This window comes from Gavialis gangeticus, unplaced genomic scaffold (genome assembly GCF_001723915.1).
Source record: "Gavialis gangeticus isolate Ggan-Ray unplaced genomic scaffold, GavGan_comp1, whole genome shotgun sequence".
Taxonomy (NCBI): domain Eukaryota; kingdom Metazoa; phylum Chordata; order Crocodylia; family Gavialidae; genus Gavialis; species Gavialis gangeticus.
The window spans coordinates 34,142,843-34,148,033 of NW_017729026.1; the positions used below are offsets into that span (position 1 = coordinate 34,142,843).

General features: G+C 42.3%; 1 long non-coding RNA gene across 1 annotated transcript in view; it reads left to right on the forward strand.

Moving 5' to 3' along the window:
- Positions 1 to 1,485: 1,485 nt before the first annotated feature.
- The window catches only part of LOC109299727, a 30,015-nt gene continuing 26,309 nt past the window's right edge, over positions 1,486 to 5,191 (forward strand). The window contains exon 1 of the long non-coding RNA XR_002097967.1: positions 1,486 to 1,630. This is a non-coding gene — a long non-coding RNA (uncharacterized LOC109299727). The remainder of the gene's footprint in view (positions 1,631 to 5,191) is intronic.

Genomic DNA, 5,191 nt, shown 5'->3' on the forward strand with positions numbered 1-5,191 from the left:
AAGGGGGGGGGGGAGGAGGAGGGAGTCAGCACACAGCTGATGTATGTATGGGGATTTCAACAGATAACTCGCATAATAAGATTATTTAAGGTGTTGATGCTCCCTCCCCTGTGTCACTGGGAAGGAACAGGGCAGGTAAGATTGATTTGTAGGGAGGGGACTGGTAATTCCAGGTGACCTACGTGATCTGTGTGCTATTGTTTTAAAGAGAGTTAGAGAGCATGAGTGGCCAGCAAACAGCTTGCTTTGTATACAGTGATCAGATGAGAGAGCTGGAAATTTTCTGTAGTTTTCTTTAGATTGTAGTTCTGGACAAGCATTTATTTCCTTACCATTGAATTAATACCTCATAGAATAGATACAAATATGCAGTCATTCTTGTAGGGCCACTGGCTTTTTGGAACCAAATACAGCATTATTTTCTGGATATAAGAGGATGCTTGAAACAATAGCTCTGCAATCTGGTTGGGGATCTATGCAATATCAACTTATGTCTCCCATTGCCCTCAGACTAAACAGACCCTCTAGTTTAATTATGTATATTAGAGAGAAGGAGATGCAGTGAAGGTGACGGCAAGTACCTTTTTGAGAGTTAGTAGTGACTCACAATGAGAAATAGAACTGGCTATGACATGAGTAATATGATCTCCATGTAAACTCACATTCTTCATCCTCTGATGCTTTGCCCTATGCTGGGATCAGCATCATTCTCTGGCCATATGGTTTGGCTTCCCAGTGGAAGGTAAGGTAGGGTTGCTCCTTATAGACTAATTGAATTGGAAATGCGTAAGCTTTCTGATGCATAGCATCTGATGAAGTGAGTTGTACCTCATGAAAGCTTATAGACTAACAGAATAAGAGGTGCATAAAGTGTGCCTCTGCCTTGCCATCCATTGAACTAATGTGGCAATCTCACTCTTCCAGTAGAGGAAAGTTGATGGCATGGAACCTATGTGTGCTATAAGTGTAACTCTTTTTTTACTTACTCTATGTGGATACATGAGTTAAAGAACAGGGAAATATTCCTCCTCTTCCCTCCTCCTCCACTATTTCTCAGGAATATTGGTTCAATACTGATGCCTTAAGAATTGATTTGAAACAGACCCGTGTAGAAAGCAAACTGTTTTGCATCTCAGATACCTACTTTTACCCAGATCTTGCATAACCAGAAACTGACAATATCACAAACATTTCTTTAAAGATTAACAACTTGCTCAGCTGTTTAAACACACATGAGCATGCCCTCCCCCACAAACAATACTGAGATGGTGCCAATGGTAAAGCCTGTTATCACAATAAAGACTTTTTGTTGGGTTTGTGGTACATATTTTAGGTCTCTCTGTTTCTGGTACTAAACCAGAGGCATTACAGAGAACAGACTGTGCCACGAGGTTTGCAGTATTTTGTCCTTTCTTGAGTATATCCATGGACCGTATCATTAAGTTCTTGATCTTTAAATAATGTTGAATTGTTACAGAAGCTGGAGGCAACAAGAAATGTGAAGGTGCATGAGTCATCTGGAGCAGAACCGCTTGAATGGAGCAAATAAAGCCTTAATGTCAGCTTCCCTCTTAATACTGCTGCTGACTGAAAAATTGTGGGGAGGAGAGTCAATTAGGCGGGAGGAAAGGTGAGTGGCAGAAGGAACAATTCATCATTATTTTCCCCAGTGATAAGCAGTGATTTATATCCCTTTTAAAGGCTGCTCCAAAGTCCATTGATGTCAGTGGAAGAATCAATAGGCTTTGAATTGGGATCTTAAATACTAACTTTCAAAATGGGCCTAATTTTTTTTAAAAAGGAAGAAAAATAGATCAATTTTTAAATTTAACACTTGATATTAGAGTAGTATCTAGAGGCCACTTGGGTCAGGGTCCCATTGTGCTAGGAGCTACTGAAATATATAGACCTGACCAGTGCTGAGAAGCAAGTCTCAACCACTTGCTCCTGCTCTACAGGCACCAGGTGCTGAAAAAATGTTACATGGTTGTCATTAGAACAGTGCTAGGTGTGCCCTGTGCTGTACTCAGGGGCACATCAGAAACTGAAATCCCTGAGTACATACTTAAAGGGGATTGTAATGGTCATGGGGTTCAATAAATACAGGCATACATGAAAAGGCTTTGTAACATGCTGCACTTCAAGCTTCTCAAATATTGATTGGTGTGATTGTTGATAGCAGTTGTGACTTGCCACTAGATGGCTGGAGAGCAGGGGCCTTACTTGGAGCAACAGCTGAGGGTTGTCCACACAGAAGGATGGGTAAAGGGGATACTGCATCCTGGGATGCTGGAGGACTGAAACTTGGGCAGTTTATCTCTGGGGGTTGGCCACGTACATTTGAGGAACACAAGCTGGGTAACATGGATCAGAGATGTGCCACTCCAGGGCTGGCGTAACTTTAAGATGCTTAAAGGGTGCTTAAGACTAGTTTACATTCCTTAATGTGAACAATCCAACACATTAACAAAATTAATGTGTAGCAAAGCCCTCATGAGAAGAACTAAACAATGAACTGCACTGTGGACTAATAGGGAGCCTCTGAAGACTCTTTATTTTCCATTAATAAACTAGTGAACAGCCGTCTCCAAGTTCCTGACTTCTGTCGTATTCTGTTAGGGAGCATCACTAAATTATAACTTCTATTTCTACACTGGGCGGATGAGAATCGGATGATATTCAATACCGACAAGTGCAAGGTGCTGCACCTGGGGAGGAAGAACCAGCACCGTATGTACAGGTTGGGGAACTCCCTTCTTGCCAGTACAGAGGCAGAAAAGGATCTTGGAGTCATTATTGACTCCAAAATGAACATGGGCTGGCAGTGTGGGGATGCAGTCAGGAAGGCCAACCGTACCTTGTCATGCATCCACAGATGTATCTCAGGCAGGTCCAAGGAGGTGATCCTCCCCCTCTATGTGGCACTGGTTAGGCCGCAGCTGGAGTACTGCATCCAGTTCTGGGCACCGCACTTCAGGAGGGAATTGGACAACATGGAGAGGGTCCAGAGGAGGGCCACTCGCATGATCAGGGAGCAGCAGGGCAGGCCCTATGAGGAGAGGCTACGGGACCTGAACCTGTTCAGCCTCCACAAGAGAAGGCTGAGAGGGGATCTGGTGGCCTATTACAAACCAGTCAGAGGGGACCAGCAGGCACTGGGGTGTCCCTGTTCCCCCGAGCACTACCAGGAGTGACCAGGAATAACGGTCCCAAGCTGGCAGAGGGGAGATTTAGGCTAGACATCAGGAAGTGCTACTTCACGGTCAGGGCGGCTAGGATGTGGAACCAACTTCCAAGAGAAGTGGTGCAGGCTCCTACCCTGGGGGTATTTAAGAGGAGGTTAGATGTACACCTTGCTGGGGTCGTTTGACCCTAGTACTCTTTCCTGTCATGGTAGGGGGTTGGACTAGATGATCTGCTCAGGTCCCTTCCGACCCTAGAAACTATGAAACTATTGACTGCATGACATTTTAGGCAAGTGCCTCATGTACAGTGGGATTTCTGAGCGGGGCCAGTTTCTTAAGGATGGTCAGGCAGTATAGATATATTCTTAGTCACCAGGTGACTATGGACTTACATAACTATGTACTGTCAGATGCCATAATGAAAGAATCTCAACCACATAATTTAATTGTTTTCACTTCCTTTTACTAAGGAAGTAGTGTGATTTACTGGCTTTTAACACAATACTGAGAGTTAGATGATCTGTTTCTGTTCCTTGTTCTACCCGTAAGGCTGGAAATAGATGTGCATTCCCCATGTTGCACCAAAAATACCCCAAATTTGTGGCTAAAACATAGGTGGCTTAAATTTGCGGTGCTCTTTTGCAGCAGATATCTATTTGCTACATGGCAGGAGCAGCCCAGAGTTTTCTGCACTGCCCCGGGCAGGCACTCCCAGAGCTTCAGGGGCCTGTCCTGACCTATCTCAGATTCACCCTTAAGATAAACCTCCAGAAAAGGATTTATATTACCAATGAAAAATAACAGCAGAAGCAGACATTAAGCTCCGGTCAAAAGTATAGTGTAATTTTAAAAATCTTTGTTACAGTTATTGTGTAAATCAACAAATGCCAGAAAATGTAGAGCCAAGGCTAGCATGCAAACTTTGACATTCCCACCGTGTTTAAGAACAATAGGAACATGCATCACTATAAACTGAGCTGAGGTCTACAGGATCTCTCTCTCTCTCTTTCTCTCTCTCTCTCTCTCTCTCTCTCTCTCTCACACACACACACACACACACACACACACACACACACACACACACACACTTTCTCTCTCTCTCTCTCTTTAAACTGAGCACTAAGATCTGTAGGACATTTCAAAAGGATCTCAAGAAGAAATTTCTATGACCTCCTATGGTATTAATGTGGCCCACTCTAGCAGTAATGACAAGTTACCAAATTGGCCATCCATGTAAAATAAGTTTTATTTCCATGTCCTCAGTGGTCTTTGTGTAGTTCTTAACTGACAAGTTTTTGAATGACACAACATCCCACACATAAACATGGATAACTGATTAAGATGAGTGAACTTCTAAAAGTTTCATTCAGTGATGTCTATGTATAGCCTTAATGGTTGCTATGTGACATTGGCAAGTCACCTAACCATGCTATTTTTATGTTTTTTTCCTGTGTAAAATGGGACTAATAATATTTAAATGAAGTTGTTGTAAAGTTTAATAAAGGTCTTTGCTACTAATGGATGGATAATATTAAATGCATGCAAAAGTTTCTTTAATGTGTTACATGAATCCACATCTGAAACTTTTAGAAGTTCACTCATCTTAATCAGTTATCCATGTTTATGTGTGGGATGTTGTGTCATTCAAAAACTTGTCAGTTAAGAACTACACAAAGACCACTGAGGACATATAAATAAAACTTATTTTACATGGATGGCCAATTTGGTAACTTGTCATTACTGCTAGAGTGGGCCACATTAATACCATAGGAGGTCATAGAAATTTCTTCTTGAGATCCTTTTGAAATGTCCTACTGATCTTAGTGCTCAGTTTAAAGAGAGAGAGAGAGAGAGAAAGTGTGTGTATGTGTATGTGTGTGTGTGAAAGAGAGAGAGAGAGATCCTGTAGACCTCAGCTCAGTTTACAGTGATGCATATTGCTATTGTTCTTAAACATGGTGGGAATGTCAAAGTTTGCATGCTAGCCTTGGCTCTACATTTTCTGG